At 40.4% G+C, this 12,497-nt stretch overlaps 2 long non-coding RNA genes across 3 annotated transcripts; one reads left to right on the forward strand and one right to left on the reverse strand.

Moving 5' to 3' along the window:
• Window positions 1-516: 516 nt before the first annotated feature.
• Window positions 517-4,177, reverse strand: LOC100543510. Its single transcript, XR_792589.3, has 2 exons — window positions 3,934-4,177; window positions 517-1,328 (listed from the first exon to the last, which is right to left on the reverse strand). It is a non-coding gene; the product is annotated as an uncharacterized LOC100543510 (long non-coding RNA).
• LOC104909778 lies at window positions 2,744-12,094 on the forward strand. 2 transcript variants are annotated; one of them, XR_792588.2, is made up of 3 exons: window positions 2,744-2,968; window positions 4,857-4,984; window positions 9,951-12,094. It is a non-coding gene; the product is annotated as an uncharacterized LOC104909778 (long non-coding RNA). The 2 variants fall into 2 exon arrangements; XR_002112213.1 differs by lacking the exon at window positions 2,744-2,968 and adding an exon at window positions 4,242-4,391.
• The last annotated feature ends 403 nt before the right edge of the window (window positions 12,095-12,497 follow it).

A 12,497-nucleotide genomic window follows, 5' to 3' on the forward strand; every position in this document is an offset into this window, starting at 1 on the left:
CTTGATTTATCTTTAGTGAACATTAAATACCTAATGACATAAATTCAAGTTTAGAAGCATTAAATTTAAATGAAGCATCACATTTTTTTTCATCATTACTATTTTCATGGGGTCAGGATGCATCTTTTGAGGAAAGTAGTGTTATTTTGGCTACTTAGTGCCAGCACTTAACAACACAGTTTGTTAAAGGTGGGAACAGGCCAATATTGAGAGCTTTTGAGATTCTGTGCTTTTATAGTCTGTATGTGCAGGTTTTAAGAAAAGCATACTCTAGTTTGTACTATGTTGTGCTATATCTGCCAGGTAACGTAAAAGTCCAGGTCAGAGAGGTAAGGAAGAATGTGCTCCTTAATGTCCTAATTTATCAATTTGATGTTGTGAAAGTAATGTTTACTTAACAACTGGGTGATAGAGAGCATATTTCTGATTTAAGAACTGCCTTTGGAGCATTATTCTCCCAGGAGGGGGAGGGGGATTTCTGAGTATGTGAGACACACACGTCCACACTTAGAGAGGTGTTTTTTTTCGTTAATTCTTTTTGTAAGAATTTATTCAAGATTTGTCCTCAGAATAAAGTAATAAGTGTTTGGAAAAAATACTGACTACAACATTCCATTTTTTCAAACTTTGGCAGGATCAGCAATGTCCTTCTGTTTCCCATCACTGTCATATTTTGTTTCCATACTTTTGAAAACCTACGATCTTTCACAAAGTATACAAGCTGATAAAAATAAGTCAGTTCCCCCCATCACCCTTCTCAATTTCTAGATGTCATTGCTTGGTATGAACTTATTATTTTTGCATTTTCAATTTAATATGACTGCCTGCATTGTATGTGCAAATCAGCTCTCCCAGGAGCTTGTTAAATATTGAGTGTACTTCTCTGTAGGCTGGTGAAGGACTGGTGAGCAAGGTGCTTTCTCTCCCGCTGAATCCTGCGCCACGTAAACAAACTGATGCAGTACATTGCAGGAGGTCTCTGGTGTCTGTTGAGCTGATGAAAGTACTGATCACTTGGCCACAGGTGAGAGAGCAAAACTGCTATGAGGTCTTTATGAATGGCAACAACTGTTTTATTTGTACAGCATGCACTAGCTTCTCTCCATTTTTTTCTCCTCTATGATATTTATCTACACCTGGTTATATTTAAGCCTGAAGAGCTGAGCACTGGTTGTAACCTTGTATCCTGAGGCTTGAGACTCCCTTTAATGTCATTCAGTTCCCCTTTTTGTTTGCTATTTTCCGAGATCTCCATGGTGTCTGCTGATTGATGTCGTAGTTTGGGAGGGTGTTTCTGGGGTCATACAGCATGGCCAGCTCCTGATCAACTGGAAAATAAATCAAGCAACAAAAAAATACATAAGATGAATTTTTAAAAGAAAAGGAGCTAACATTAATTGGTAAAAGCTTATTAAATTGAAGATGCATGATTGGCACACTAGTATTGATGTTGCATGTTTCTTTAAGTCTTCTGAATGCAAAACAGTGACCATGCCTATTTCCAATGAACCTCTGTCATAAACTCTGTTGACACTGAAAGAAACACACTGTTCTCATTTGCCTCTACCACATTTCAGTCAGAATAAAATCCTTCAACTACTAGAATAAGAGCATAGAATCAGTATATCCTGAGTTAGAAGAGACATACAAGGATCTCTAAGTCCAACTCCTGGCTCAACACAGGACCACCCAAAATTCAAACCTTATGTCAGAGACTATTGTCCAAATGCTGCTTGAACTCCAGCAGCTTGGGGCTATGCTCGCTGCCCTGTTCCCTGCCCACTGCCTTCTGGTGAAGAACCTGTTCCTAAAACCATCCTGACCCTCCCCTGACACAACTCCATGCCATTCCCTTGGGTCGCTTAGCTCACCAAAGAGCAGAGTTCAGCGCAGCCCCTCTGCTCCCCTCATGAGGAGTTGTAGGCCTCAGTCTCCTCTTTCTTGGGCTGAACAAACCAAGGGACCTCAGCAGCTCCTCACGTCTTGCCCTCTCAACCCTTCAGAATGTTGGCTGCCCTCCTTTGATGCTCTGTAATACTTCTATATCCTTTCTATGTTATGGTGCCTAAATCTACACACGCTGATTGATGTGGGACTGCGCCAGTGCAAAGCAGGGTGCTAGTTAGTGTCTTCTGAATATTTGCTTTCAGTTTTACTGTGGCTGTGTCATGACAGCCTTTATCATTGTCCTGATCCTTCCTACACTGCTTGTCGTACAAACAGAACAGAAACACAATCTCCACCCCTATGTGCTTGCTTTTTCAGAACAAGACAGCGTCATGAGAGGCTTGGAGAATATTTAGGGACCAATAGAGAAATTAAGGGGAAAAAGGTGGAGAGGAAAAAAAAAAGTCTAGTTAGTATAAAAAACTTTGTCACAAGACAGTATCTTTCCTTGTCATTGCTAATTGTTCAAAATATTGCTGTTCACTTTGTTAGTTTTAGTTTTAAGAAATCTTAAGGGGATGATGCTATCTATTTTGATAGATTCAAATGGATACTCTCTCTTGCTTCACAGAGAAAATCAAAGTGCTCATTTGACAATAAAACAAGGCAGCCTTTCTTGTAACAATGCAAATTTGGGTCATTTATTTTTAACACAGCCTAAATAAATGGGTACTGAGGTTTACTGAATTTCTGAGGCTTTGCTGAGAGTGGCTGCTGGCACTTAAAGGAGTCTCTTCCCAGGCTTATCTATTGCTTATGTGGCTTGCCTACTGGTCTGGAGCTGACTCAGCTCACCTGCTCAGGGAGAACTGCTCACCATGGTCCATGTTAGCTGTCTGAGACTTGAGCGATGGGCTGGACTCTGGCTGACTCAGAAAAGCAAAGGAAGCGCTTGGTGGTAAAGCTGGGACAGTGATGCCCAAACAGATTAAGCAGACAGGAATTAATCTTCCACTCTCCTAAGAATCCCACCCAGGACACCCGTGAGAATTTCCTTCCCTGGATCACTGGACAGTCAGGGGTATATTTTCTTTCATGCTTCTCATCTAGGAAAGGGAGAAGGAAGAAATATTCCTTTGACAAATTAGTTTGCCAGCCAGATCATTCACCTCTCTCTTGAAAACTTGATTGTTATTCTTAGAAAATTTAGGAAATTACGATCCAAAGCTAAAGGCCAGGCTGTTTCGGTGGCTGATCACACAGCACGACCAGGAATGTCTATGAGGTTTCCAGGTGGTTTCTTTTGATTTAATGAAAATATTTTCTGAACCTTAGCAAAATACCCAAACCCATGGGATCTGTATCCCACCTCCTCTTCCTATTGTGCTCAGTCTTGGCTAGAGTAGGAAAGCAAGAGAAACGTCATATAAAAATGAGTGCAGTGTTATCTCAGTATTGTTTCATAGCAGCTGATGTCTAACTATCACCTGGTCTTGATTTGCCTGCAGAGCTCTGTGGTCAGGATTGACCTAGCCAAGTCCACATTTGAGATCATGAGGGAGCTGCTGGATCTGCAATCCACAGTACCTGCCTCATGAATGTTTGTCCTACACAGGATTTGCATCAAGCTATACCAAGAAGCATGTGAAATTTACTGAGGGAATCTAGGATATGGTCTTATTTCCTTCTACACTCTCTGAGGAGGAAAGGTCAAAATGCAGCTGATTTCAGGAACACTTAGCCCAGTGTCTGAAGGAAAGGATTTTGAAAGGGCTGAATGAATGAGTTCTGATATGACAGATATGAGCTCTGTGACAGGCCTCAGCATAGGCAAAACTATGGAGTTTTAAGTGAGGGTTGAATCCAAATTCTAAATATATTCTTACAGTATTTTTCAAATTGGAAAATGACCCAAAATGCATACAGCTTCAGAAAATTACGATCACTGTTCTCTTCAGTTTAGTTAATAGTACAAGCCTGAAAGCAGACTGTTAAATGAGAAGTTTTGTCTGCCTACCCACTCTTTCTGCCCAAATTCTGACTCACCTTTTGATAGTTGGATCCTGAAATAGACAATGAGCAGCAGTAGGAGTAAAGTCACAGGCATGAAGATCCAGCCAAAGATAAAGTATCCAGGCAGCTCCCTTGCGAACACCGAAATTATGTAAATTATGCTCATTTCTTCTGCAACAGCCTAGCTGAATAAGTTCCTTCAGATCTCTAAGTGTAGAACCTATTTATCCTGCTTTCTTCCTTTTTTTTCTGTATCCACATTCTGCCCTTTGCTCAGACCATTATCACTTTTTGGACTTTGGTTTGTTTGCATAGGCCTGTGATTCCTAATAGGACTGGAGTTCACTTGCAAAGTTACTCAGCTATGGAGTTTAAAAGTGCTTCTTAAAGTAGTGCTGGGCTTCCAAACCTTTACATATTTGGGTCTGGCTCAGTATGTAAAGCTGCTTCCTTTTGAGCCTCATAGACTATCATCTGCTAACATTGTACAGGTCATTCTGAATAATAAGCATCTTCTTTCCAAACATATTATTGATTTTAAAATAAATCTAAATTACTCAAAGTGAGAACCCTGTCACACATACAGGTCGAACCACACAAGTCATAAATGTAGTCACTGCTCTGAAGAGCAAAACCATTCAAACCACTGAGGCAGGCATAAGTTCAGAGAATGGATATTGCAGCAGCAGAATTTTTTTCTAAAGTGCAGCTGCTGAACCATGACATTCAGGAATGATTCTTTTTTCGAGAAGTCAAAATTATGTGTTTTTGGGGCTGAACGTACCGAAGAATTCAGTAACCTTTTAAACATTCCAGCAAGTCACTGGGTTTGGAGTGTTCTGTGTATTCAGTTTTTCCTATCTGGTCAGCAGTTTATTGCAGAAGTGTTATGTATGTTGCACTGGCAGGTTTAAACAGAAGAGTAGCTGTAATACATCCCTTCTCCACACTTTCAGGTTTCTAAAGCCATCGGCTCAGTAGACTTGGCATCTTGACTTCACCTGGGAACACTGCAGGATCTCGCTGTTTGACTTGCCTGTGTGCTTAACCCTGCAGAGACATGCTTCAGGTTGTCAGAGATCAGGTAAGTCTATCAATCTTCCAGTCTTTGGCATATCAAATCTGATGACTACTTAAGGAAGGCATCAGGTAGCATTAAGAATTATGGTACTGTGTCCTCAGCAGGTTGTTATGACGGGGACAAAAAAATCTGTTCATTTGAGAGTTGCAAAGGAATTTATTTATTTAATACCTACCAAATCTAAAATGGAACTGTGAGCTCAGTGTGAAAATTACCATTTTAATAGCATCTCTCTGGATGCTCAGCAATGGGAATAAGATTTAGGCTGGAGTTTATAGCAATTAGACTGGAGTTGATAGGAAATGCAGTAGAATCATAAATTTTCAAGGAAAATAAGTATTTCTTACTTACAAATACAAGAATACTTTGTATTCTTCACGTGCTGTATTAGAAAGGCAAACAACTTCAAATAACATTTATTTTAAGGTTTTATTTTATTTGAACTGTAACATATCTAGCATGAGATCCTCCCTTTGTGACAATAAGTGATGGAGAATGTCATGTTTCAGACAGATTCCTTGTTATATTATTCATCTGTTGGTTTGATAAATAGAACAAATAGAGTGTGACTTACTTTTTGCTTGTATTTGTTTGGTTTCAGCTTCTAAATGTTATATCTGATTCTGCCTCTTCCCACTACATTTGACCTCATTCATAAAGTGCTTTATGATGAAAAGCACAGAGGATATTAATATTATTGTAGGGCCATCTGTTGCCAGATAACTCTCTCCTTGCATACATAGCTGTCAGCTGCAATCAGTAAATTCCTTAAACTCTTTTTGTACATGCTAAGTTAATTCAGATTTTTTTAGACTATTCTGAATGCTGGTGTTCCGATCTGCAAAACAATTGCAACATTTTGATCATTCTGGATCCTTTTTTTCTTAAGTGTTCTTAAAAAATAATGGTAATAATTACTGAGCAAGCAGGAATATATGGTGGAATTAGAAAAATCTGTGACCTAATTCTAAGTGCTATGGCATTGCAGAATGAGCCACAGGAGTGGCTCTTTGATACACGTGCATGGCTCGCAATGAAGTTAATGGCAACTAAATACCTGCATGCCAGGGCAAAGCAGATACTTGGATTATTTAATTGGTTTTTCCTTGTGTGCTTGAGATATAAGTCCTATCAAATGCACAGAAGGCACAGAAGATGATGGAGCACGTAGTTACCTTGCTTGTCGCAGCCAAGGGCTCTGGAGCTGTATAGATGATGGACTGCAGAGCAGACAGCTTTTGACTGGTTACCTTCTGCCAAGGAAGAATAGGAGAATTATCTGCCCTCCGCATTTGTACAATCTCTTTTTCAAAAGATGGCTGTCACCTTGGATCATAACAGTTATGGGAGTGGTAAAACTTTTCTAATGGCAGCTGACACGAGAAATAAGCTTCTATGTTGAGGGAGCACAAATGTAGGTAGAAACAAGGTTAAATATATTTTTATAGTGAGGGTGCTTCATTTTCAGTAGGATCTCTGTCATTAGCAATTCCAAAATCTGAGTCTGGATGACTTTTGAGATACAGGTTATGCCCCAAAATGAAGTGTATTTGGGCAAGCCAGTTCAGCTCGGGCCATGCTAGTTCATTGCAAGCAGTCTGTCAGAATGTCTGCAAAGACACACCAATAAAATTCACACTTCTGCTGTCAACTGCCTCTGCCCAGACGGTGTACTAAAAGCCTCTATTGTATAACACCACCCATGCCCCCTGCCAGCAGCAGCACTGCCCCACCCTGCAGGGCTTTGCACCTGGGCAAATCCTGTGCTGGAGTGGTAGATATACTGTGTGTCCACTGTGTGCAAATATGTGGGCATATTTGTCTACCACAGTCGAAAGAAAACTGGAAAATCTGCCAGGCATGAATCAGTTAGTTAGGCAGGGACATATGCTTTCCTGATCTCTGAAGCTTTCAGTATATTTTGGGAAATAGATGAATTCCTCAGAATCACTGAATGTCCCCTTCTCAAAAGCCTGACAGAAGCAGCTGATTCCCCCTGATGGTGCTTCTGGCCCTGCAATGTCAGCTGAACTTCTGGAGGCTCACTTTCTGGCTCATGGGAAATTCTGCATTTTAAAATTTTCCTTTTGACTTGCACCAGAACAAAAATTTAATTTTCCGTGAAATGGAATTTAGGGAACATTAATTTTAAAGCCACCAGAAGTCTTATTTCATCTGTATCATTTTGATTATTTACATAAAATATGAACACAAATGAATTCATGCAAACTCTAAATGACTCTTATTTTCAAAACCTGCCAAGTAACATTAGACATAATGAGCATCACATCTGCCTTGTTGAAGAAATTCAACTTCTCGTCTTTGGAGATGTGTGTGTGCTAATCAATATTTTTTTGTTGAAGATTTTAATTCAGTCACCATTTCCAGAAGAAATCTTTCTGGATAGCTCTGCTCAGGAATACTTAAAAGCAGTGTAAAACCATTGAAGCTGAGGAGGAAGGAGTAAGGTTTGCCTGTGAAGACTCAACCACAGTAAAGAAAAGAAAGGTGTTACTGCAGGTGTTTGAGAGCCTTTTGGTCATCAGACAAAATATTCATATTCCATGAGGGCAAATGGCCAGCCCTCATGTCAGCCAAATGATGGCTGCATTGACAGAGCTGAAATTGTTCTTTCCCAAAGAAAACACTGAAAAGATCACAGCAAAACTTAGACTTGGCATTTTTAAATAAATAAATATCTGTAATTATCATAGAAAGGAGGTAGCAGTTAGCTCAGGGCATGGTGATGATGACAGAGCCTTCCAGAATAGACCAGCAGCTCAGGTACAACCTTCACGTTCCTCCCTGATCCAGGGTTGAAACCCTGTTAAGTTGATTTGAGTTATTGAACCATCTGACAAGATGCAAGTTTCTGAGCTTTGAGAGAAGGTAGTAACTAGGTTATTTCTAAACTGAATCCATTTTCTGATCAGCTTTGCTCTCTGGGCATCCACAGTGGGTGCTGGCACAGGCTATGTGTTACACACTGAGGAGAGCCCTTTCCCTAAAGTGAAGTGGCTGTGCTGCCAAAAGCCGAGCTGCAGCCTTGCTCAGAATGCTGTGTGCAGCCAATCCCTGTGGATGTGACATTTCAGATCTCTGCAGCAATTCCTAAATCATTAGTCGTGTGCTTTATTGATATAGAAAAGTGATTACTTTTTAATAAGCACATTGTGTGTTACTAATCCAAGAACCTTAGGAAATCTAAGTGTATTGGAGCTGTGGTTGCTTTTATCAAACAAACTTGTAATCTCATTAACAAAGTAATAGCTATTTTGCATAAACCACACTAAGTAGCTTATTTATATTCCAGTTCTCTATCTGACTGAACAATCTTTTCATTCTCTCTGCCTTGCATTTTTTTCTTTTTACTTACAACTAGTTCAGATTATTTGAATTTTGAATTATTTGATTTTTGAATTTTGGCATGATAATAATGGATTTCTGGTCTCCTGGATGTTAACCTTTATAAAAAATTAATATTAGTGAAATAAAGATATGCTTGGCCAACTTGTAGTCCTCTTCCAGGATTCTTGGTTGCCAAAGTGTTTCTGTTCAACACTGGTTATGTATGTTTCTGCTTTGTTCTTAATCATCTGTATAGATGAATGTTAATCTGCCCATGCAAAATCTTCTGGCAGTAGTAATAGTGCACAGACCTTTCCAATTATAAATCAAAATATTTACTGGGTAGTAATGCTTCCTATCCACTGTTATTTAAACCATCAAGATACGGGCTACAGTGGACATTTCTCTTGTCTCTTGTATAACTTTGAAAGAATGAAAAAAATATCTGATTATTGCTAATACCTTGGCCACAGCTTTTCCATGGAAACAGGAGCTGTTAGTGCCACTTTTCTGTCTTCATGGTCAAGATGTGTTGATTGAAATCCTGGTTGTTGTTTTTTTTTTTTGGTTGGTTAGTTGTGTGCTTTTCTTTATTTGCGTTTTTGTTGCTTGTTTCTTTGTTGTTGTTGTTGTGGTTGTTTATTTAATTTAGGAAAGACCTTTGCCCAGTAAATAAGATTTCCCAAAAAATTGATTGTACAGTTACCATGTTGCCCTCCCTGTCAGCCAACTTCAGGATCAGGTAAGAGGCACAGGGAACTCAAGTGAAGTCCCTCTCCAATACTGTGGCTCAGCAGGAGACAGGCAGGAGGTAGGGCTCAAGCCAATGGACAGGAGAGCAGGGCTGGCATCCGGCTGTCAGCAGGACACCAGTTGCCCCACAGCCTTCACATTTGCTTGCTGTGCTAGGCCAGTATGTTGTATGTCCCCATCGTACAGCAGGATCACATGGGACATGTCTATTCGTGGAGTTGTGGTGATAAGGAGTCTGTTGACAAAGGATTCAGAGAGGATTGGGCTTTGTTAGTCCCACTGCTTGGTGAGAGAAAAACCATTTCTACCTGCTGTCTTTCCTGTTCAGCCAACAAGGACTGCAGTTCAAAGTCATGCTTGTCCTTGACTGGAAATATGACTCTACAAAGAGTCAGTAAACATTTCTTTCAAAGTTTTCACTTGTATTTCTGTTAAAGAAATACAAAATTATCAAGCCTGTTAGATTTTTTATTAACAAATATTTAATCTTTTTTTACTAAGCAACTTTGTTGAAAAATGTCTTCAGTTTTGGGAAATAGGTTAATTTTGTGTGCAAGTGTGTTCTTGCTAGAGTGGCCACAGCTCACCTCAGTCTGGACTGGATCCTGATCACTGCTCTGTGAACAGGTACTCTGTCCTGATTTCAGCAGGGACAGAGCTGATTTTCTTCATAGTATCTGCTGTGTGTTTTGGATTTAGGAGAATCATGGAATTGTGGAATAGTTTGATTTGAAAGGAACTCTAAAAGGCCATCTAGTCCAAATTTCCTGCAGTGAACAGGGACAGCTACAGCTAGATGAGGTTGCACAGAGCCTGGTCCAGCCTGACCTTGAATGTTGATAACACAGTAATGTTTTTGTTGTTGCAGAGCAGTACTTCACAGTGCTAAGGACATTTCAGCTCTTCACACTGCCCTGCCAGTGAGGAGACTGGGGATGCACAAGGAGATGGGAGAAGACAGACCCAGGAGAGCTGACCCAGACTGACTGAAGAGATTTTCCTTACTATGTGGCATCATGTGGAGTTAAAAATTTGGGGGAGTTGGCCAGGCGGGGAGCAGCCATGGCTCGGGGACTAGCTAGTGGGTGGTGAGCAATTGCATTGTGCATCACTGTTTTTGTAAGTGCATATATAGACACACATACAGTTATCACTACTATTGTGGGTTGTTTTTTTTTTTTTTCCTTCTCTGTTTTAGTAAATAGCTTTTATCTCAACCCATGGGTTTTACCGTTTTTTCCAATTCTCTCTCCTGTCTCATCAGTATGGGGGAGTGAGCAAAATGGCTGTGGGGCTGAGCTGCTTCTGCGTTAAACTACAACACTGTGAGCAGCTGCTCTTCACTGTCCCAGTACAGTGGTTATTCCTCTTGTGCCTGGCACAACCCAGTTCCACTTGGTGTCTCCATTCAACTGAAGCTCATTTCTGGTAGAAAATTAGGAATCTTCAGAAACCATATCATTAATACTCTCATCCTGAAACTTGGAACAGAAGTGTATTTAAATGGAAGCATTTGTTCCTTTTAAACCAACACTGCAGAACAAACCCATCCCATCGCTTAGATGGCTCACAGCTGCCTCCTGGTGTGCTCTTCTTCTTGATTAGTGACAGAGAAGTCAGTGTAACATATAGAGGTGCAGATAAGTGAGTGCTAAGGAGCTGCTCTACACTGACATCCCAGAAGGGCAGAGCAAGTTTGCACTGGGAGCAGCTGTGAGATGGCAGTGCAAGGCTGTCTCTGCCTTACCCACTCCCCCTGCAGTGCCGACAGTTTGATGCACTAGCATTTGCTGGCTGGCAGGTCATTTTTCACCTGGAAACATACAGAGCAGCATACTTGACAAAATCTACATCTAGAAACTGGCCAGTGTAACATTTATCTTATGCCCCAATTCGTAACTGATCCTGACATTGCAAGTGAAGGAGTTCATATTAGTGATCGAGGCAATTGTAAAAGCTATATTGATTTTTTCTAACCTGCCTGATTTCAAATGTGTTACACGATTTTTTATTGCTTCTTGGTTAGCTAATGCTTCTTGATATTACTTTGCAACAACCCTGCTCACCTTGTACTGCTGTAGCACAGTGCAATTTCCTCCTCTGCCCTCACAAGTAACAGCAAATGGACAGCAGGCTCCAGATACAAGATGTGCAGTTGTGCACTCCCTGCATGGATGCAGTCCTGGGCCACCTGCTCTAGCTGGTCCTATCTGAGCAGGATGTTGGACCAGACGGACTCAGAAGTCTCTGGATGGCCATGCTGTGATTCTGTGCCTCTCCTGGTGCAAGCTGACCTCAGCCCTGATCCAGTACAGCCCTCTGGGTGGCACTAACGCTAAAGCTGCATTTTGTTCTCTGACAAAATATGCACAGGTATACAGCTGTATCAGGTTTGAGCCATGGCTCTGGAAATTAAATTTAAAATAATACAAGATTTTAGCTATTGGTTCTTCTTGTGTGCTATAAAAGAAGCATGAGCTATGATGCCTCAATTGCTTTTAATTGGTTGTAAGGAGGATTTGCAGTACCTCAGTTTCAAGGTCCCTGTTTGATGTATTGGGAATAAAAAGGTTTTCATAGGAGTACTAGAGTTACAACACACTCAAGTCCACACCAGAAGTGTCTTTGACACTGCTGTCAGTAGACTAAATCTCTTAAAATTACTTATTAAAAGTGTGACAGGAACTTTATGTAGGCTTTCACTTTTCTTTGCATCCAAATTTCAGAAAAATGCACTGCAGGGTTGAGCTCTGGTTTATCCAGAACTTATTGGGGTACAGCTTAGAATAACCTCGTTAAAAATAATTCACTGTGAAGCAGATATAAGAATGGGCAAATTAGCAGTGCTGAGAGCCATGTGAGGGGCTGTGTGCAACTACCTTCTCCAACACTCTGTCTGCAAAGGAAAGAAAACCTTAGAGAGAAATTTTCAGCTTATGCACTACTGTAAGTGAAAGCCATGGTTAGTTGAACGTGTGTCTGTTGTCTTTTACTCAGTTAATGCGACACGAAATAAAAAGGCACAAACATGTATCATTCTCTTTTATACCTTCCTAGTGAATGCTGATTAATTTAACTTTCCACTTTCCATGCTGTACATTTATGCAGTAACGAGCTGTAGACATCTACTGTCTTGAAATTTATTTATTTTTTTTTTTCTCTCCCCAGAAGGTAAGAAGGGCAAACAGCCCTTCACGTTTTTCCTGGCAATGTAGCATATACCAAAGACCTTATGCTTAACCCTGACACTGCATCAACACATGCTAATTTACACAGGAGACTTCCTGCAACTGTGTAAGACGGGGGAAAGAGTTTTTAAGCCTGTGCAGATGATTTCAGCTTGTTAATGTGAATGTTTTGCCTTGGGGAAGTTTATGTAATGTTTTAACAGAACAGCATGTGCACTTTTCTTGAA

Source organism: Meleagris gallopavo, chromosome 2 (genome assembly GCF_000146605.3).
Source record: "Meleagris gallopavo isolate NT-WF06-2002-E0010 breed Aviagen turkey brand Nicholas breeding stock chromosome 2, Turkey_5.1, whole genome shotgun sequence".
NCBI lineage: Eukaryota > Metazoa > Chordata > Aves > Galliformes > Phasianidae > Meleagris > Meleagris gallopavo.